Below are 23,560 nucleotides of genomic sequence, written 5' to 3'. Positions count from 1 at the left end.
AATACAAGTTTTAAATTTAAATGTAAAAAAGGAACTTTTTATCAATTTTGATGGACTTTGCCAAAGCAAAGAAATACAAGGGTAAGATTTATATTTTACTGCAGGAGATTTTCAAATTGCGTATGAAAATCAAACCAAAATCATTTCTTTTAGGTTTAATACCCAAAGAGATTGAAAAACAATATGTTATATATGTCAAGAGCAGCAAAAATGCTCTATGCATACAAGTTGAAGGATACTTTAATTGCCGCAATGTAGAAGTTGTTAGAAAAACTGATCGGAACTAGCAGCGATGGCAAAATCAAGTGCTTTAGTTAAAGAAAAGACCACGCTCAACTTTCTTTCTACTTTGGAACCACTGCTCGGTTTTATTCTTAATAAGGAAAAAAATCTTGACTGAATTTTGCTCATTACGTAAGTTTGTTGTTAAGGAGTTTGCTAGTATATTAAATATGTAAAAGTAAAACATTGAGTCAGTAATGTTACCATTTTATGTGACTGCAAAAAAAAATCAATGATTTTCTTTCTTTCCCCTCCCTTTCATCTATACTTCTTTCCTTTCCCTTCCTCCCTCCCCCCATTTCCTACTTTTTTCATTTTTCTGTTTTATATCTCAATAATCAGGCCTGTGAATCTGACTTCAATACCAGGAAAGCTCCTTCAACAAGTCATGAAGCAGCATGTGTGCCAGCACTTGGATAGGAATGCAGTAATTAACCAGAGCCAACATGGATTTGTAACAAACAAGTCATGCCAGTCTAATTTAATTTCTTTCTATGATAGAATTACCAAATGGGTTGATCAGGGAAATGCAGTAGATGTGGTATATCTTGACTTCAGTAAAGCATTTGACAAAGTATCTCATACCATCCATATTGAAAAAATGGTCAAGTATGGGATTGACAAAAGAACAGTTAGATGGATTCAAAACTGGCTTAGTGATCTCACTCAAAGAGTGGTAATAAATGGTTTCACATCCAATTGGAAGAATGTTTCAAGTGGAGTGCCACAAGCATTTGTCCTAGGCCCAGTGCTATTTACCATATTTGTAAATGATCTAAATGAAGGGAAATTGAAGGGAAACTTATCAAATTTGCTGATGACACAAATCTAGGCAGTGTTGCTAATACTGAACAAGATAGAGATAGGATTCAAAAAGATCTAGACAAGCTTGAACAATGGGCTGAAACTAACAGAATGGTATTTAAGAGAGAGAAATGCAAGATCCTACATCTGGGCAAAAATAATAAAAACAACACATATAGAATGGGAGGAATAGTTCTGAGCAACAGCACAGGTGAGAAGGACCTGAGTGTATTGGTGGATCACAGATTAAACATGAGTCAACAGTGTGAAGCAGCTGCAAAAAAGGCAAACACCATCCTGGGATGCATCAAGAGAAGCATAGAATCTCACTCACGTGGAGTAATTATTCCTCTCTACAGTACTTTGGTACGGACACACTTGGAATACTGTGTTCAGTTCTGGGGGGCCCAATTTAAAAAGGACATTGATAAACTAGGGCAAGTTGAAAGGAGAGTTACGAGGATAGTGAGTGGTCTGGAAACCATGTCCTATGAGGAACGGTTAACGGTTAAAGGATCTAGGGATGTTTAGTCTGCAAAAGAGAAGACTCAGAGGAGACTTGATAGCTGTCTACAAATATCTGAAGGGCTGTCACAGAGCAGAGGGATCAGCATTGTTCTCATTAGCACATGGAAGGACTAGAAACAATAGAATAAAACTGCAAGGGAGTAGATTTAGATTAGATATCGGAAAAAACTTTCTATCAGTAAGGGTGATAAGCCGGTGGAACAGTTTGCCACAGGAGGTGGTGAGCTCGCCTTCACTGGAGGTCGTCAAACAGAGACTGGAAAGTCATCTTTCTGGGATGGTTTAATGAATCCTGCATTGAGCAGGGGGCTGGACCCAATGACCCTGGGGGTCCCTTCCAACTCTATGATTCTATGATTCTAATCTTAATAAAATTATGAAAAGGATACACGAATGTAAATATATTGTTTATTATATTCAATTTTTTCAGGAGTCCCAAGAGGAAGTCCTCTCACCTGCAACTCACCTGCTCCTCCTTCTCCTTCTCCTCCTGGCTCAGGAGGAAGCCTTCCACCAGGGCCACCGCTTGGGAGCTGATCTCTGCTCCACACTCCCGCACCCAGCTCGCCAAAGCCCACTGCAACAACATAGGCAAGAAGGCTTCTAGAGTTGTAAACCTAATCCTATGTAGCTTCTGCTCTGGCAATATCACACTACTTAGCAGAGTTTACAAAACTTTTGCCAGACCCATCCTCGAATAAAGCTCATCTGTTTGGAACCCATATCGCATCTCAGACATTAACACCCTTGAAAAAGTCCAAAGATACTTCACCAAAAGAGCCCTTCACTCCCCCACTCGAAACAGAATACCCTACGAAACTAGACGTACAATCCTGGGCCTAGAAAGCTTAGAACTAAGATGCCTTAAACAAGATCTAAGTATTGCCCACAAGATCATATGCTGCAATGTCCTGCCTGTTGGCGACTACTTCAGCTTCAACCACAACAACACAAGAGCACACAACAGATTTAAACTTAATATTAACCGCTCCAAACTGGACTGTAAAAAATATGACTTCAGTAACCGAGTTGTCGAAGCGTGGAACTCATTACCGGACTCCATAGTGTCATCCCCAAACTCCCAACACTTTACCCTTAGATTTATCTATGGTTGACCTATCCAGATTCCTAAGAGGTCAGTAAGGGGCGAGTACAAATGCACTAGAGTGCCTTCCGTCCCCTGTCCTATTGCTCTCCTATATCCCCTATACCTTTCTCCTATTCCTATATCTCTTCTTCTATTCTTTCATTGATATGTTCTATTACTTTATCTTTTCTATTCTTTCTTAGATATATTTTACTATGAGTATCTCCTCTATAACCATCATCCTGTATTTTACTATGTGTATATATACATATACTGTGTGTGTGTGTGTGTCTGTGTGTTTGTGTGTGTGTGTGTATGTATGTATGTATGTATGTATGTATGACCCACTAAAACCCTCATTGTGTATTGGACAAAATAGATAAATAAATAAATCTTCTGCCCAGTTCTTGCTGAGATCTTCCCGTGGATTCCACTGAGCACCGGAAGGGCCTTTTCCAGTTTAAATTAATGCAAGGAAAATTGTGCATCTCCAAATGCTTTCATTTATTGGAAGAAATATCTATCTGGTTTGTTTCCAATAAATAAATGGAGGCTGGAGACTGTTTGGAAAGACTGTTGAAACAGAACAGAGGTGGGATTCACCAGGTTCTCAGCAGTTCTGGATTGGGGTTTGGGGGTGGGTGTCTCCCACTCCTAAAACTGAACAAACTGAACCTGGATGAGCCACATGTCTCTTGTTTCCTTTCTGGGAGTGAGAACCCTCCGCCTCCCTTTCTACGGGAAGGACATCCACCCACCCACACATAATCCACAGAGACACACCTACTTCCCCCACTTCTGGATCTTCAAGATAAAGGGTTAAAAAGGGAGAGAGTGTCCAGCATCCTAGAAAGGCAAAAACTCAATGATGTCATTTCCTTCTCAACTTGTAAGAGCCTCTCAAAGCTGAAGCCCCCCCCCCCCCCCCCCGTGGATTTTCTGTGCACGGAAGAGTCTCATGCAAAGAGCGGAGCAATGGTGCATTACCTTTTTTTTTTTAAGAAAAGCTTTTATTTTTTTTCCAGAATCTCCATATATGCGCCCATACATATACCATGAATCATAGAAAGATGTGAAGTTATACGTTTCTATCCAATAAATCAGGCCAATAGCCAGTGATGGGCTACCAAAATTTTTACTACCACACTGTGGGTGTGGCTTATGCATTTTGTTTCAACATCTTTCAGTGCAAATTGGGGGGTCTGGGGTGGAGCTCCAAATTTTGCTACCGGAGCCCATCACTGCCAATAGTCTAATTTTGCACCTATTATACTTCTGTTTACCAGTTTTTCTTCAATGTTTCATAACATTCCCCTCCATTTCCCTCCCTTCCCTAAAGTGACCAGATTTTAACATTGGTAAAGAGGGACACCATTGACTGGGGTGGGGATTAAAAATTTGGTCTATATGGAGAAAAAAAAGTCTCTTTTTCTCTCTCTTCCTCCCTTTCTATTTTCTCTCCCTTCTTCCCTATTTCTTTCTCCCTCCTTCCCTCCCTCTCTTTCTTCCTCCCTCCCTTTCTATTTCATTTTCTCTTCCTTTCTCTTCCTCCCTTTCTCTTTATTTCTCTTTCTCTCCCTCCCTTCCCCTTTCTTTCTCTCTTTCCCTTCCTTCCACTTTCTCCCTCCCTATTTCTTTCTTTCTCTCTCTTCCCCTCCTTTCCTCCCTCTCACTATTTCTCTCCTTTCTCTCTTCCTCCCTTTCACTCTCTCTCCTTCCCTCCCTCTCTCTCTCTTTCCTTCCCTTTCTATTTCTCTCTTTCTCTCTCCTCCCTTCCTCCCTATCTGGCGTGTCCCAACCGTAATTACAGGGTAATTAGTCCAGAAAGACACACACCACAGGATAGAAGGAAAATCCAGAAGTCTATCAACAGAAAAACAGAAACAGATCCCTTTTTAAAGGTCAAAGGGATTTTCTGGTACACACAAGGCACAGGTTAAATGCAATCCAATTTCTTACCCAATAACTGGGAAATTGAGTCCAATTCTAAAGTCCAGAAAATCCACATACAATCTTGAACAGCAAAAACCACGATCTTGGTGAAACTATGAATCAGCTAAACTGCCATGAGGCTAAACCAGCAGGCTGCTCATTTATCTGCAGCACTAATTACAGCAGCCCCACCCAACCACAGGTGGCCTTACTTATCTCCTGTAATAATCCTTCAGTTGATCTCTCCTCTTTTCTCGGAGGATGTAAAACTATTCAACACCAGTACAACACATCTACTCTCCAAAAAGACCTCGACTTTGTCTCAGATTGGTCTAACATCTGGCAACTTCAAATATCAACCAACAAATGCTCTAGCTTCCACATCGGCAAAAAGAATCCAAACCTCATATATAAACTGAATAAACAAAATCTCATAGCCAACCCCCACTCAGTAAAAGACCTTGGAATACTAATATCAAATGACCTAAGTGCTAAAGCCCACTGCAACAATATCGCCAAAAAGGCTTCTAGAGTTGTTAACCTGATCCTACGCAGCTTCTGCTCTGGCAATCTCACACTACTCACCAGAGCCTACAAACCTTTTGCCAGACCCATCCTTGCATAGAGTTCATCTGTCTGGAATCCATACCATATCTCGGACATCAACACCCTAGAAAATGTCCAAAGATACTTCACCAGAAGAGTCCTTCACTCCTCCACTCTAAACAGAATACCCTACGAAAGCAGATTATCAATCCTAGGTCTAGAAAGCTTAGAACTACGATGCCCAAAACACGATCTTAGTATTGCCCACAAAATCATATGCTGCAACGTCCTGGGTGTCAATGACTACTTCAGCTTCAACCGCAACAACACAAGAGCACGCAACAAATTCAAACTTAATATTAATCGCTCCAAACTTGACTGTAAAAAATATGACTTTAGCAATCGAGTTGTCGAAGTGTGGAACTCATTACCGGACTCAGTAGTGTCAACTCCTAACCCCCAACATTTCTCCCTTAGACTATCCACGATTGACCTCTCCAGGTTCCTAAGAGGTCAGTAAGGGGCGTACATAAGTGCACTAGCCTGCCTTTCGTCCCCTGTCCAATTGTCTCTCCTTATCTCATATATCATATATCTTTTCTTCCTTCATATATCTTCTCCTCTATTTTTATATCTTCTCTTTATATATAATACTTCATGTCTATTCTCTTCAATATGTATTGTGTATAGGACAAAATAAATAAATAAAATAAATAAAAATATGCATCACTCTATGCATGCGTGGATGTGTCATAAGTTCTTGTTCAGAATCCAGGGATGATAAGGATGATTGATCTGCTCCTGGGCTGTCTGCCAAACTCCCCTCTTCCAAGTCACCCCCAACAAGGGGACACAATCTGAAGTTAGTTGGGGGAAAGATCAAAAGCAACATGAGAAAATATTATTTCACTGAAAGAGTAGTAGATCCTTGGAACAAACTTCCAGTAGACATGGTTGGTAAATCCACAGTAACTGAATTTAAACATGCCTTGGATAAACATATATCCATCCTAAGATAAAATACAGGAAATAGTATAAGGGCAGACTAGATGGACCATGAGGTCTTTTTCTGCCATCAGTCTTCTATGTTTCTATGTATTTTCTGAGCTGGTAAAATGATGTCTTCCATCAAGAAAATTCATTAGATTTGGCATTTTGGATTATTGAAATTTCTTTTTACTCACAAGGGGAGACTTGCTTTTTAAAAATGTACAACATAGCATGAAACCTCAGTTCAGATAAAATGAAATGCCAGTCAACTGACCCTGGTTTAGGATGCTGGTTTATTACCTTCGTAAGACAAACTGAACTGCAGGGGATCAAAACCTAGTTAATGTCATCCAGCACACAATGAGAATGTAGACATCCTATCTTGCCTCTTCTTTGCAAACATATTTCTTATTTATTTATTTAGTCCAATACACAATAATACACAATGAAGGTAATAGAGGACACCTTCAAGGAAATAGAATTAGAGAAAGAATAGAAGAGAGAGTATAGGATGAAATAATCAATGAGAGAATAGAAAAAAGATATAGGGATAGAAGAGATTTTATTTATTTATTTATTAGATTTGTATGCCGTCCCTCTCCATAGATTCGGGGCAGCTAACAATAATAAAACAGCATATGACAAATCTAATATTTAAAATAATTAAAAACCCTTATTAAAAACCAAAAATACAAACAAACATACCATGCATAAATTGTATAGGCCTAGGGGGAAAGGAATATCTCAATTCCCCCATGCCTCACGACAGAGGTGGGTTTTAAGGAGCTTACGAAAGGCGAGGAGGGTGGGGGCAGTTCTAATCTCTGGGGGAAGCTGGTTCCAGAGGGTCAGGGCCTCCAGAGAAGGCTCTTCCCCTGGGTCCAGCCAAACAATATTGTTTAGTCCAGTGTTTCCCAACCGTTTTTGAACCGCGGCACATTATTCATATTTTCGAAATCCTGGGGAACATTGAACGGGGGGAGGGGGGGCGCTAAAGAAAAGTTTGGACAAAAAAATCTCTCTCTTCCTCCCTTTTGCTCTATTTTTCCCTCTTTCTCTCTCTTCCTTCCTTCCCTTCTTTCTCTCTCTCCATCCCTCTTTCTTTCTTCCTCTCTTTTTTGCTCTCTTTCTCTCCCTCCTTCCCTTCATCTATGTCTTTCTCTTTCCCTTGCTCTCTCTCTCTTTTTCTTGTCTCTCTTGCTATGTCTCTCTCTGTGTCACTCTTGCTATGTCTCTCTCACACTCTCTCTGCCTCTCTTGCTGTCTCTCTCTCTCTGCCTCTTGCTATGTCTCTCTCTCTCTCTCTCTCTGCCTCTCTTGCTATGTCTCTCTTTCTTTCTCTCTCTCTCACCTGACTGCGAGCGTGTGCCCTGACGGCGGCAGCTGGACGTGCTGCTGCATGCCGTATATGCCAGCCTTGCAGCGCCAGCATGTACGGCGTCCAGCAGCATGTCCAACCGCCACCGTCGGTGCCTCCACCCTGGAGCTCCCTCTTGCCGCTGCCATCTCCCCGCGACTGCCTGGAACCACTGCAGCCGGTACCCTCCCGCTCCCACCGCCAGTGCCCTCCCGTCGGGCCCCAAAGGACACTTGCTGCCGACGCCAGGGAAGCTCCAGCTGGGCGGGGCGCTGCCGGTGCCTCCAACCTGGAGATCCCACTCACAGCTGTCCCCCGGCTCCTGCCCGATGCTGCTGTTTCTGGTGCTCTCCTGCTGGGCCCCAAAGAAGGAAGGCGGGAAAAAGGAGGGGTGAAGAATGAAGCGCTTCTTTTTCCCGCCTTCCTTCTTTGGGGCCCAGCAGGAGAGCACCGGAAACAGCGGTATCGGGCAGGAGCCGGGGGACAGCTGCGAGTGGGAGCTCCAGGTCGGAGGCACCGGCAGCGCCCCGCCCAGCTGGAGCTTCCCTAGGAGCTTCGCGGCACACCTGATCGTGTCTCGCGGCACACCGGTTGGGAAACACTGGTTTAGTCGACGGGACCTGGAGAAGGCCAACTCTGTGAGACCTAACTGGTCACTGGGATTCGTGCGGCAGAAGGTGGTCCCGGAGATATTCTGGCCCGAAGCCATGAAGGGCTTTATAGGTCATAAACAACACTTTGAATCATGACCGGAAACTGATCGGCAACCAATGCAGACTGCAGAGTGTTGGTGTAACATGGGCATACCTTAGGAAGACCATGATTGCTCTTGCAGCTGCATTATGCACAATCTGAAGTTTCCGAACACTTTTCAAAGGTAGCCCCGTGTAGAGGTCTACTAATTCCCCCTCATCCTCTGACTCACTCAATAACATAACTGGGGGTACTACAGTCTCTGGTGGTTCTCCAGTCTCTAACTCCCCTTCACTTTCACTCTCGGTATCAGATGGCAAGAACAGTGGCCTGAGATGCCAGTATTCCTTTATTTATTTATTTATTTATTGGACTTGTATGCCACCCCTATCCATGGTCTTGGGGCGCCTCACAACATATACTACTGATCCACTCAGAGAGGGTTTGCAACTTGGGCGTCCTCCTCGATCCACAGTTGACATTGGAATATCATCTTTCGGCTGTGGCGAGGGCGTTTGCCCAGGTTCACCTGGTGCACCAGTTGCGGCCCTATTTGGGCAGGGAGTCATTGCTCACAGTCACTCATGCCCTCATCACCTCGAGGTTCGATTACTGCAACGCTCTCTACATGGGCTACCTTTGAAAAGTGTTCAGAAACTTCATTATGGGGCTCCCTAGATTCGCCCACGTTTCTGAAACACTACGTGGCCTGCACGGTCACAATTCAAAGTGTTGGTAATGACCTTTAAATCCCTACATGGCATAGGGCAAGAATACATCCGGAACCGCCTTCTACCGCATGAATCCCAGCGACCGATAAGGTCCTACAGAGTTGGCCTTCTCCGGGTCCCGTCGACCAAACAATGTCATTTGGCGTGCCCCAGGGGAAGAGCCTTCTCTGTGGTGGCCCCGGCCCTCTGGAATCAACTCCCCCCAGAGATTAGAATGGCCCCCACCCTCCTTGTCTTTCGCAAATTACTCAAGACCCACCTTTATCGCCAGGCATGGGGGAGTTAAGATATTCTTTCCCCCTAGGCCATTACAAGTTATGCATGGTATGTTTGTGTGTATGTTTGGTTTTTATTATAAGGGTTTTTAGTTGTTTTATTAATTGGATTGTACATGCTGTTTTTTATCGTTGTTAGCCGCCCCGAGTCTGCGGAGAGGGATGGCATACAAATCCAATTAATAATAATAATAATAATAATAATAATAATAATAATAATAATAATAATATAGCGAAACACAACAGTACAGTTTTGTTGATCGTCAAAATTGTCTCTTGATCCTCAAAATCCCTGACCAGCTGAGCCAGACATGGCCCACTCACAAAAATCCAGTTCTATAGTATGGCTGAAATTTCGTGCCCATTTTATCATTGTGTCTCTCACTTATTCATGCTCTGAATCAATACCCAGTAAATAATTATATAAATTTTCAATTGATCTTTCATCTCTTCCTGTGAGTATGTCATCTAATTCTGTCATTTCTAAATTAATACCCTCTGTTTTAACATCCTTATTGTATCGTGACTGGATTCTCCCATACCAATCCATCTTTATCCCTGGAACATTTCTCCAATATAAGTCTACTTGGGTGAAGTTGTGCTTTCGTTATAGATAACCAAAATGGTATTTTCAGATAATGTTTCTGTGATGGTTTCAGCACCCGACAGGGACAGTGATGAGGGGCCAAGGCCTACAGCACTTCCTGTCAGGAATGACACAGCATGTCCAAGGCTCATCCAATCAGCAGATGACACACAGGTTCAGGGCTCAGCAAATCAGAGGCAGAGATGGAACCTCTTTTAGATGTCAGAGTGGAAAGGTCAAGGAAGAGAGACACCTGATTGGCTGGAAGAGGTAATGCTGTTGGGTCATTGGGTCATGACCTCACACTATTTAAGGGTGTGGCATGCCCCACCTTGTTGCAGGGAAACAACACCGTTTCTTGTATAGTTTGTATAGTCTCTTGTTTTTCAATTTTGGATTTAAACAGTTACTTTCTTGGTTTTGCTAATGTTTTTGGCTCCTCCAGTTAATTTATTGAGGACTTCATCTAGGAACTCTGTCTACAACTACTAACTCTTACACTGTTATATTTGCTCTGGGATTTTAGCCAAAGGATAAATTGTTGGGTCTTTCCGTGTGAAGTGGACCAGTGGTCCCCACTTCACCATCTCAGATTTTGATGAAATTTGACACATAATTTCTGTATGATATAGAATTACGCTGTGCAAAAGTTTAGTTCAAAAAACCAAAATTTGGGAGTTCTAAGAGACCTCAAATAAAGGGTTGCAAAATGCTGAGTCGGCAAAAATGACATTTTGGGCCAACTTCTAGAAGCTGTAAACACAGCAGCAGTAGTGGTATGTTGGAGATATTTGGAGAACCTGCAAACCTTGTAAGGCTTTATAAAGTGTCAAAAAACCCATGTACCTAGTCCTCTTACTTTTTCCATGGTTCAGGCTCAAATTTTGCAAAAAAATCCTGAAAAATGAATTTATAGCAATCTTCAGGCTGCTGTAGTTTCAAAACTACTTGGCCTTTCAGGCTGATTTTTGGCAGGTCTACTAAGTACACAACTGCAATGAGGACTTCCAATTTGTAGCACTTTCCTTCAAGTTGTTTAAAAAATATAAGAGTTCAAAGTTGGTACTTAACGGGTTTTGGTGCCCTGTTAGATCGTGTGGGACAGCTTCAATCCTCTAAAATTTTGCACAGCATAGTTTTATGTCATAAAGAAACTATATGCCAAATTTCATCAAAATCTGAGATGGTGAGGTGGGGATGATCTTTAAAATTGGTCCACTTGACACGGAATGACTCTGTTGGAACTTTTATATATATTAAATCCTGTTATAAATTAGACAATTTGTGTACATCTAATTATTAGGGCCAGCACAGGACAGAACAGTTTCTCTTTCAATCTTTCCCAACACCCTATACAATGTCTTGGGAAATAGGCATGTATTTTTTTTCTTCTATGCCATATAAATGCGTGCCATCCTATCTATAAACCATGTCACTCCAAAGTCAAAAGTCTTGTATTTCTTAACAAAATCCGTTTTCTCATCCATGTCAATACTGCAGAATGATAATATAGCTCCCAATTTGGAAGTCCAAATCCACCTCTAAGTCTTGCATCTTATAACATTTTTATATGAATCCTCACTTTCTTCCCTTGCCAAAGAAACTTCAAAATCATTTTATTTACATAAATATTTTATATCATGCATTTCCCATGGCGGGCCAGGAGAGGGCTCCTTGATTGGGAAGATTTTGGCAATGTTATAGTTTAGTAAATAGCATTGTATTTAAAGTACTGGCATTAAGTTCCTAACAACTAATTTCTGTCAGAAATCAGAATCATCTAATCAGTGGTGGAAACAACTGATCAGTTGCAGGAAATGAGATATTTCATTCATTTAACAAGCCATTTGATTCAATTAATGAATTTAATTTTATAAATTTCTAAATTGAATCAGATTGTGGGCTTACCTAGGTTCGCCCACATTGCTCCAACACTCGGTGGCTTGCACTGGCTGCCGACCAGTTTCCGGTCACAATTCAAAGTGTTGGTAATACTTATAAAGCCCTACATGGCATCGGACCAGAATACCTCCGAGACCGTCTTCTGCCGCGCGAATCCCAGTGGCTGATAAGGTCCCACAGAGTTGGCATTCTCTGGGTCCCATCGACTAAACAATGTCGTCTGGTGGGCCCCAGGGGAAGAGCCTTCTCTGTGGCGGCCCCAGCCCTCTGGAATCAACTCCCCCCAGAGATTAGAACTGCCCCCACCTTCGTCTTTCGTAAATTGCTTAAGACCCACCTATACCGCCAGGCATGGAGGAATTGAAAGATTTCCCCCAGGCTTATATAGTTTTATGTATGGTATGCTTGTGTTGTATGGTTTTATATAATGGGCTTTTAGATATTTTTTCTTCTTTTCAATATTAGATTTGTTTACTATATACTGTTTATTATTGTTGTGAGCCGCCCCGAGTCTTCGGAGAGGGGCAGCATACAAATCTAATAAATTATTATTATTATTATTATTATTGTTATTATTTTTCATCTGACATTTTTTGTGATACGAACCTAATGGACAGGCTCCATTAGGTTCGTACCTCGAGGAATACCTGTATTTCTATTTGTCCAGTTTCAGCCATCCTGTTCATTTAATAAAGCATCTAGATCTACCCACAGGGTCTGTTTTATTGGAGGGTAGTTGGGTTTAGTTGCATGTCAAGCTGCATACAAAGTCATGTGTAACGAGGACAAAACAGACCGTATCATTCTAGGAAATTTTTCATCTTTGAGAGTGATGTATGCATGATTCAGAACTTAGGATTTCACCGACACTTGCATTTTTACATGTTTTAAAACTGCTAGGTGGACAGAAGCTGGACAAAAAGTAAAGCTGGTAAAAAGACTATGGAGTGTGCTGGAGTACTTTCTCAACATTCCATGCATTTATATGGCTCCTTCCCTGTGGATACTTTGATGGCGTGAAAGATTACTGCTCATTGAGAAGTTCTTTCCACACTCCACGCATTTATATGGCTTCTCCCCTGTGTGGATCCTTTGATGGCATATAAGTTGGTTGCTTCTTCTGAAGTCCTTTCCACACTCCATGCATTTATATGGCTTCTCCCCAGTATGGATCCTTTGATGGGTTGTAAGATCACCGCTTATTGAGAAGCTCTTTCCACACTCCATGCATTTATATGGCTTCTCCCCAGTATGGATCCTTTGATGGGTTGTAAGATCACTGCTTGTTCTGAAGTCCTTTCCACACTCCATGCATTTATATGGCTTCTTCCCTGTGTGGATCCTTTGATGGGATGTAAGTTGGTTGCTTGTTCTGAAGTCCTTTCCACACTCCATGCATTTATATGGCTTCTTCCCTGTGTGGATCCTTTGATGGGATGTAAGTTGGTTGCTTGTTCTGAAGTCCTTTCCACACTCCATGCATTTATATGGCTTCTCCCCAGTATGGATCGTTCTATGGTGTGTAAGATTACCGCTTGTTGAGAAGCTCTTTCCACACTCCATGCATTTATATGGCTTCTCCCCTGTGTGGATCCTTTGATGGGATGTAAGATCACCGCTTGTTCTGAAATTCTTTCCACACTCCATGCATTTATATGGCTTCTCCCCTGTGTGGATCCTTTTATTCTTTCCATGTTGATTGCATTTATTTGATGTCTCATCAATGTGAAAACCTTTTTGTGACTCAAGAGACTCATTTTCTTCAGAAAGTGTGAATATGCAATTTTTCTCTTTGCCTTTGCATAGATTGGCTCTTTCTTTGGCTTGTGATGGACAGGGTCCATTGACATCTAATGTGTCTTTGACGTGTCTTGCACCTTTCCCAATATATTTCTTCCTTCGTTTTCCTCGTTGATCAGTAAATTCCTGCATCTGAGCAACAATCGAAAATGAGCTTTCCTTTTTCAAGTTATTTGACAGATTTCTTTCCTGCCTTTGGGATTCTGTTTGAATTGCAAGTTTCTTCCTTACAACTCCTTGTCCAAACGCTTTGATTGGTTCTCCAGAGAATTTACTGTAATTCTCATTATCACCTTGAAAAAGAAAGAAAAATGAAAATGAGAGAAAGGTTAGCGGAAAAGATCACTCTGTCAGAAGTCATTTTAATTGCATTTAGGTATTGTGCCAAATTCTATATATACTCCCTTTTTTCATTCTTATACTGGCATGGTATAGAAATTATAATATCTCTATGTATGTGGTGTAAAATCTTGAAACAGACATTAAATCAAAAAGGTTGAATGATATGGAAGCACATCGTCCAAAATAGTTGAAATCTGCATGATGGAGTTTGCCATTCCCTCCAACTAAGAAATTACTTTGTCGCTAAAATGTTAAAATATAAATATAAAAACAAATTGAATAGTATATATTTACGCAGAATGCCACAGATCTATTTCCTACTAAAGAGCCGTAGAAAAACAGAACTTTTCCTTCTCCCTCTGAGGAGGGGATATCTTTTTAGAGAGCTTTTCATAAGAACTGACTAATGACATTAAAAACTCTGCTGTTCTGTTCGGGTCGTATGTAACCCAAAGCCATGTTTGAGACCCTGTAAAAAATTTGCCTTGCTTATCTCGAATTTGAAATTTCATGATTTTGTATGATTTTAGGGGTATTTTTTGGGGCGGGGGGTAGTTTTGGCTGGGCAAAAAAAGTCACACTTGTAATGTTCGGGTTGTATACAACTGGGACCAAAAAAGGTTTATTTTAGGTACTTAAATTTGGTCTTTTGGGAAACTTTTTTCACTGGGATTCTAATTTGAACCTTTCTGAACACAATGAAAGTGAAATTGAGAGGAAAAACTAATGCTCATTTGTTTATTTCATTCGTAAAAGCCCGCCCCTAGCATTTTTGTGCATTTTTGTTCATTTTTATCTAGTTCAGGATGACACTTCAAACTTTTTTTACCTTTTTGTGTTGGATCACTTTTTTGAATATCCCTGATCATTACAAAAGTAGAAATAAACTGAAAAAGGTTATGCTTATTGGGGTTTTTTGCTCAGAAATAAGGCCTCCCACTCCCCCCCCCCCCCGACTGTGTGCAATCATTTTCACTTTAAAATTTTTTTAACCTGCCAGTTCCAACTTTTTTGAAACCTTTTTCACTGGGATACTAATTTGAACTTTTCTGAACATAATGATATGAAAATTGAACTGAAAAAATAGATGCTAATTTGATTATTTTGCTCATAAATGACCCCCCCCTCCGCTGTGTGCAATTATTTCAATATATATATATATTTCAGGCTCCAAAATCAAAATATTATTAAAACATTTTGCATTGAAATACTGTACTAGGTTGAACATTTCTGAACATAATGATATGAAAATTGAACTGAAAAAATTGATGCTTATTTATTTTGCTCAGACGTAGCGCCTCCCACCCCCACGGCTGTGTGCAATCTGTTTCACTTTACTTTTTTTTTTAGGCTCCAAATCCAAAATATTTTTGATACCGTTGGGATTGATTTACTAAATTGGACATTGCTGATTATCAGAAAAATATTCCCCACGGTTTCAAATTGGTGCTTATATTTTTATTTCACTCAGAAAGCCCAAACCATATTTTTGCTGTGTGCAATCATTGCCACTTTATTTTATTTTTTTTAGCTTGCCAGTTCCAACGTTTTTGAAATTTATTTTCACTGGGAAACTAGATTGAACATTTCTGAACATAATGATATGAAAATTGAACTGGAAAACTGATGCTTATTTGCTTATTTTGCTCAGAAAAGCCCCCCCCCCCCCATGATTTGGAGCACTTTTCTCAGTTTATTTTTTTTTAGGCTACAAATCTCAAAAGAAAATCCCCCCTTTGGTATTGATATAATAAATTAAACATTCCTGATGATAAGAAAAATAGAAATGAACTGAAAAAAATGATGCTTATTTGTTTATTTTGCTCAGAAAAGGGCCAGCACCCCTCGGCCTTGCTGTGTGCCATTATTTTAAGTTTTTATATAGATTTGGCTGAAAATATTTGGAATATCCTTTTGAAAAGCAAGTACATGATGGCCAGACAACTAATTTTATGAAAGAAATCCATTTTATTAAAAACAAGTATGTAATTTTGAAATGAACAGCATAATTTGTATATAAACTGAAAAAGTTGAGCACAGCCTGGTGGGGGCCTTTTCTGAGCAAAATAAACAAATAAGCATCATTTCTTTCAGTTCAATTTTCATTTCATTATGTTCAGAAATGTTCATTTTAGTACATCAATGCCAAAGTTATTGAAAATATTCAGAATTAGGGGCCTAGAAAAATTTATGCGGCATGCTTGAAAAAATGGGGGGTGGGGTGGCCCTTTTAAGAGAAAAATAAACAAATAATCATCAATTTTTTGAGTTCAATTTTCTTTTCATTATGTTCAGAAATGTTCAAACTAGTAATCCAACACCAAATATACCAAAATGTTTGCAGTTTTCAAGCTGAACTATCTATAAATTGAAAAATATTTGCAAAAATGATAGGGGCAGGCTTTACAAGCAAAATTAAAATACAGTGATCCCTCGATTTTCGCGGTCTCGATTTTCGCGAAACGCTATACCACGGTTTTTCAAAACTAATAATTCAAAAATACTCCGCGGTTTTTTTTCTATACCACGGTTTTTCCCACCCGATGACGTCATACGTCATCACCAAGAATCACTTGTCTGTCTCTTTCTCTTTCTTTCCTGTCATTCTCTCTCTTTCTCTATCTCTCCCCCTCTTGCTCTCTCTCTTCTTCTCACTTTCCCTCTCTTGTTTTCTTTCTCTTCGCCCGCGGGCGGGCGGGTGAACGGTGGGCGGGCGGCGGGCGGGCGGGTGCCTACGGGGAACGGTGGCTGCCAGCGCTGCTGCAGGACGACCCGTGTCCGAAGAAAGCTGGTGAGAGGGGTAGTTTTTGGCTGTCCATAGCCAAAAATGGTGTTTTTACTTCCGCGCCGCTATATCGCGGAAAATCGATTATCGCGGGAGGTCTTGGAACGTAACCCCTGCGGTAATCGAGGGATCACTGTATAAGCATTAATTTTTTCATCTCAATTTTACTCTCATTCACTACAAAATGGCTTTCTGAACTCTCTGACTGGAGAATAGAAAACCCTTACCAAGAGAGGCCACATTCTTATAATTCTCCAGCATGACTTCCCGATGCAGAGCTTTTTGGTGAGGATCCAGCTGAGACCACTCCTCCTCTGAGAAATAAACAGCCACCTCCTTAAAGAGCAGAAGACCCTCCTGAAAGGGAAGAAAAAGTACAAAACAGAATGAGGAGGGACTGCAGGATATTTCCTATGTATTCCGAAAGCAAACATACACACTAAGATAAGTGGCTATCTTGAATGATTCTGTAGGGTTTTCAGTGCCATTTAGGTTAAATAAGCACAGCTTCTTTCTGGATCAACTGAACTTCCAAACACCCAGCCAGCCATGCAGCCAACCATCATCAAAACACTCTTCCTTCTGGATCTATTAATCCATTCACAATCAAAAGGCCCTCAGTATCTTGAGAAAATCAATGGGCAGGTGGGCTTTGGAAAACCCCCTGATATGTGAAGCAGGGCCGCCGATAGGGCGGTACTACTGGGAATGGCGTGACGGGCCCGGCCATGAGGGGGGCCCGGCCGGCCGGCCTCCTGGCACCTGCAGTAATTTGTGCCCAGTGAGCTGCTCCTCGCACATGCGCAGTACCGACACTCTCTTGCCTGCCGCCTGCCTCACCAACGAAAAAGGCGCGCCCTCTGGCCCTCGCGAGGCAGGACTCGAAGCCCCGATGGAGCCTTTGGCAGCGCGTCCTCCCGTTCCCAGAATAAAGCGTGCGGCGAAGGTAGGAGCCCCTTCGGGGTGGCGGCGATGCGGCGTTGGGGAACGAGGCTTGGGCGGCCGGGCGCTCGCCTCATCCGGGCCGGCACATGAATATTGAGTGTCGGAGGCCGCTCACTCACCATATGCCGGGGCCATCAGGATGGTCGTTAGTGTGAAACGGGACCAACAGCAGGGGAAGGTGACCGAAAGCGGAAACCGCGCGAGACCTGCTGCGATCTCTCTTTAACCTCCACCTCAGAAAACACCAAATGGTGTCAGGAGAGACGGCACAGCAGTTTTCCCCTGACCAGTTTGAGAAGTGGGAGAGGGGCGGTTCCGAAATGTGAAAAATATTTTTTTAAAAAAAAAAACTTTCTCACAACTTGACACTAAAAAAAATAAACCCGCATGCCTTCCCTCACAGCGCTGCCCAAAAGGTGAGTCCTCCGCTTTTAACGTCACGTTCCCAGAGGACAGCGAGGGAGTCGAATTACCATAGGCGGGGGCTATGCCTCGGAGCTGCTCAGATGGCCACACCTCTATCCCCCCTCCCCTTAAATCGCCCCCTGGCCGATGCAACCAATGGTAAATGGAGAAAAGCCAGGTGATCCTGTGGCGGAGTGCTTAAGCAAAAACAAAGCGCGGTGGGGGTGGGGTGGAGTGTGTGTGATGCCCTGATAGAAGTTGACGAAACCATCTCAAGTAAAAAAAAAAGAAAGAGCGATTCCTGGAAAAAGATAATTACTTTGAGATATCAGCGATGGGGGTAATTGCAGATAAATGGGTTAAACAGGTTAAGGTTCAAATGTAAAACATCAAAAGAAAAGATCATTATCAATGCATGTCCTGTAAGGGTAAATTCAACCCGTTTTTTTCCCCTGGGGTGAAAAAACCAAACAGCGATAAGATAGACTGTGGCTGAATTACTGATGAATACATGGCCTCGAAATAGTGTGTCATCAGTAATTCTTATTCCCAGAATTCAACCCCTAATTTACTTTAGTTAAAAATAGCAATGCTAAAAATTCAGTAAACTATCCCCATTATTGATACTTTACCAAAAGTCAAACTAGACTTAACTCCCCCAGCATGCTTCTTCTCCTACTAGGAAATAGTTGAAATAAATCACTTAGAATCTAAAAATTATCTTACATATTCTTCCTCAAAAACCAAAACAATTCAACTTCATTTTAGCATCTTTGCTATTGCAGAATCAGAGCAAGTCATCTTTTTATCAGAAAATAATTGCAAAGGATAAGTGAGTCATGTGTGAATCCAGCAGCCATATACATTTGTTTAATAAAGATCTTGGTGGCGAATGATGGAAATTATGTTTATTCTACAACAGGATTCTGCATAAATAAACATTCAAATGATATGAAAAAAGTCATTGAAAAGCAAAAGAGAATGTTTTCCAGCTTCATTTTTGCAATTACCTATATGAGTAACTATTATCACTGTTCCTTTATAATTGCAGCCAAAATGAGCTGCACATTCCTAATTCTATTTGTACCAAAATTTTTGAAAAGTAAGGCGTGCTTTTACTCTCTATCACTAACTGAAGTCTTCCTTTCTAAGATTAGATTGAAGAAATATCCTTGTTATAATTTGGAAGAGCATATTTTAAAACCCATCAGCAGCGTCTTAACATTTCATTTCTAGTTTCTATGTTTTTCTTAAAAGCTCTGCAGAAAAATGCAAAAGACTATAAGCTATAATTTAGTACAATACAGTATATTGCAATCATAATAAGCTAAAATGAGAGCTTTCTTCAAGAGCTATTTCTTTAAAAAAGCATAAAACCTGTTTGAAGAAACAAAGGTCATGTAGTCCAGTGTTTCCCAACCTTCGCCACTTGAAGATATTTGGACTTCAACTCCCAGAATTCCCCAGCCAGCAATGCTGGCTGGGGAATTCTGGGAGTTGAAGTCCAGATATCTTCAAATGGCCAAGGTTGGGAAACACTGATCTAGTCCATGTTTCTGCTAGCTAATACCCTATGTGTTGAACTGTAATTCCATTGCTTCATTGTTGTAATAGTGGTTTTAAGGTATCAAACTAGATAGCAAAGCAAAACACTATGAGCAGGGTGACCTTGGAACAGTCATTTTTTCAGTCCTGGGAAGGAAGCAATAACAAACAACTTATGAAAAACCTTGCCAAAACCCCCTGCAAGTACTTGTCCAGGAAGTGTCCAAGAATCAGACACAATTACATGGAGAAAAAATAATTCAATACACTTATGGTGTTAACAATAGCATGTAAATGTGCAGGTGACTGTATATCCCTGTTGAATAAATCCAGGCTGGAAGAGTTCTTAAGTTATATGGAGGATAAAACTACTTTTGCTGTTGGACATTAGCTGAATAGGTCCAGTTGAGATAGATACATTATCTTCCAAGATTATTTGGGATCAGTTTGAGTCTGTGAATCTTGAGGAAATCTATGTACTGTGTTCTATGTGCAGAGTTCTATGTGCTCTAAGTTCTGCAACAGGGCAGGGTTTAATTTTTTTTGTGGAAGGTAAATTTAATACGTAATTGGTATGTCACAAAATAAAGTACTACTAGTTTTAAAATGGCGGGGGCCCCCCCCCGCCATTTAGGCTGTATGGGGCCCCAAAATTCCTGATGGTGACCCTGATGTGAAGGCAGGGAGGAGTGGCTACTAGAGCCAAGGAGGCACTTGTGCACCCCCTCCTCAAGAGGCCCTCCCTGGACCCCGATGTACTTAACAACTACCGTACAGGCTCCAACCTTCCCTTCATGGGGAAGGTTGTTGAGAAGATGGTGTTGCTCCAGCTCCAGTGGTCCTTTGAAGAAGCCGATTATCTAGGCCCTCCACAGTCAGGATTCAGGCCCGGCTACAGCATGGAAACTGCTTTGGTCGCGCTGATGGATGGTCTCTGGCGGGCCCGGGAAAGGGGTTTAGCCTCTGGCTTGGTGTTCCTTGACCTCTCAGTGGCTTTCGATACCATCGACCATGGTATCCTTCTGCGATGGCTGGAGGGGTTGGGAGTGGGGGGCACTCTTCTGCAGTGGTTCTGCTCCTACCTCTCTGGCCGATCACAGTCAGTGTTAGTGGGGGGTTAGAGGTGGACCTCGAGGTTTCTCCCTTGTGGGGTGCCTCAGGGGTCAGTCCTCTCCTCCCTACTATTTAATATCTACATGAAACTGCTGGGTGAGATCATCCAAGGGCATGGGGTGAGATGCCATCAGTACGCTGATGACACCCAATTGTACATCTCCACCCCATGTCCAGTCGGCAAAGCAGTAGAAGTGATGTGCCGGTGCCTGGAGGCTGTTAGGGTCTGGATGGGTGTCAACAGGCTCAAACTCAACCCTGACAAGACAGAGTGGCTGTGGGTTTTGCCTCCCAAGGACAATTCCATCTGTAGGTCCATTACCCTGGGGCAGGTGAATTATTGACCCCCTCAGAGAGGGTCCGCAACTTGGGCATCCTCCTCAATCCACAGCTAACATTAGAACATCACCTTTCAGCTGTGGAAAGGATGGCGTTTGCCCAGGTTCGCCTGGTGCACTAGTTGCGGCCCTATTTGGACAGGGAGTCTCTGCTCACAGTCACTCATGCCCTCATCACCTCGCGGTTGGATTACTGCAACGCTCTCTACATGAGGCTACCTCTGAAGAGTGTTCGGAAACTTCGGAGCAGGCAGAATGCGGCCACACAAGCAATCATGGGCCTTCCTAGATATGCCCATGTCTCGTCAATACTCCGTGGCTTGCACTGGCTGCTGATTAGTTTCTGGACACAATTCAAAGTGTTGGTAATGACCTATAAAGACCTACATGGCATCGGACCAGAATACCTATGGGACCATCTTCTGGCGCACGAATCCCAGTGGTCAATTAGGTCCCACAGAGTTGGCCTTTTCCAGGTCCCGTTAACTAAACAATGTCATCTGGTAGGTCCTAGGGAAAGAGCCTTCTCTGTGGCAGCCCTGGCCCTCTGGAATCAACTCCCCCTGGAGATTCAAATTGCCCTCACCCTCCTCGCCCATTTATGTCACCAGGCATGTGGGGACTAATCCACCCCCTTTTGACTTGTAGCATTTGAGTGTGGTGTGATTGTGTAGCATTGATTGTTTTTAGTAATGCAGTGTTCCCTCGATTTTCACGGGGGATGCATTCTGAGACTGCCAGCGAAAGTCGAATTTCCGCGAAGTAGAGATGCTTCCTTTCTTTCTCCCCCCTCCCTCCTCCATTCCTGGCAGAACGCGCAGGGGCAACGGGGCAGCAATCTGGGGGCTTTGCTGTGCTCTTGGGCGCAGATGGTAGTGGCAGAGGCTGGAGAGGAGGCCATACAGATCACGTACCTGCTACTGCTGCCGCCACCGATTTTGCCACTGCTGGGCCCCTCAGCTGTTTGGTGGCCCACATATCTTCTATTGGCCGCAGTGGTGGCAGGAGACACAATCTTGGCAGCGGCGGCCGACACGTGGGCCGCCAAACAGCTGAGAGGCCCGGGGATTGCAAAATCGGCGGCAGTAAGGCTTGGCTTTAAGCCTTATGAGGGCAGTTGGGGGGGGAATCCCACCAGTCACCAGCCGGAAAAGCCCTAAATTTAAAGGGCATCAATCCTCCCCATTCACGCCAAACCGACGTTTCTCGCGGCTACCTTCTCAAGAGAAATGGCATCACCAGCAGAGAGGCACTCCTTTTGCAAACCCCGGGGCGGGTGCCACGCCATCTGACCTCCGGATGAGGCGGCAGCTGGGTCCCGGGCTGAAGAGAGGAAGAAAAGGGTGGCCGAGGGGTTGCTCGGCCTGATTTCCCCCATGAAGAAAAAAAAGCCGCTTGAACCCTCCGCTTCCTCGCCTCAAACTCCTCCAAGCGCTTACTTGCAAAGCGCTGTCTCTATTACATGCCGATACCCCAGCGGTTCGGCATCCTGAAAGCCTGAACCATCGGTCCCCTTTGCTGCTGCAGGTGGGTAGCCGCCCATCCGGATCCAGAGGCTCACCCATGGCCACAAAGGGCTCCTCTCCGAGTGGAGCCGGCGCCGAAAGAAGAGGGGTCTGGTGAGGGGCCCGAGCCTTGGCCCTGCTGCCCAAATTGTGCCTCCTGCCGCCGCTGCCGCCGACAGAAGACACGTGGGCCGCCAAACAGCTGAGGGGCCCTGAAGCAGCAAAATCGGCAGCAGCAAAATTGGCGGCAGTGGATGGCAGTAAGTCTCTTCAAGTGGAGCGTACCAATGCTCCAAGAATTAAAGGGGAAGGCTGGGGCAGAAGCGGAGCTTTTATTTAAATACGGCTTTTTACAATACATTTTAAAAATAAAAAAATACCATGGGTTTTTGAAAAGTATTGAGACGCCAGACCAAGTGCTAAACAGTGGTTCCCTTTATTCAGCTCTTTCTGCAAGTGACAATCAGCTGGGAACTCACCAGCCGGCAATGAGAAACTCGGCTCTATTTATACTCTCAAGGCTCGCGCCAAAAGAGCTGTCCTGCGTCTGAGCCAATCAGACGCAACCTAGTCTTTTCAATCTGCCTGGATACAGCATTCACCTCAGGCAACTATTTACATGGCATATTTACATACTTAACACCCCTCCCTCCTTAGTCAATTGCATACTGTCCATCAATTGAGCCATGTGATGAAGTCCTCCAATCGAGTGGGTCTGCGCGAGGCTCGCTCAGACCTGCGCAGATCAGTTGAGTCTGGGACTTCGTTGGTGGAGGTTGGCTCTCTGTCGGATCCGGAACCTGGCTGGGCCCGAGTGGGGGCTCCGGTCTGCTGCGCCGTCCGGATGGAAGCGGAATCGACGTCGGAGGAGGACGATGGTGGCTCGTCGGTGTTGTGGGAGCGTTCCAGCCTCGGTAAGCTCAAATCTACATCCAATAAGTCTGGTTGTGCATAAGAGTCTGCTTTGGGGGAAGATGTTACAATGGCGGTTTGCTTAATTTCAGAGTTAATCCGCCCTCTTAAGTAATCAATGTGCCGTTTCCAAATACGGCCATCCTCTGTTTGTATC

The 23,560-nt window shown here is 43.0% G+C and overlaps 1 pseudogene; it reads right to left on the bottom strand.

Annotated features, from left to right (window-relative positions):
- Positions 1-23,560, bottom strand: part of LOC139160366 (zinc finger protein 420-like) — a 49,336-nt pseudogene that overhangs the window by 10,283 nt on the left and 15,493 nt on the right.

Source organism: Erythrolamprus reginae, chromosome 2, assembly GCF_031021105.1.
Source record: "Erythrolamprus reginae isolate rEryReg1 chromosome 2, rEryReg1.hap1, whole genome shotgun sequence".
Taxonomy (NCBI): Eukaryota; Metazoa; Chordata; class Lepidosauria; order Squamata; family Dipsadidae; genus Erythrolamprus; species Erythrolamprus reginae.
The sequence above is the reverse complement of the archived record's forward strand: the minus strand, read 5'-3'. Positions and strand labels throughout refer to the sequence as shown.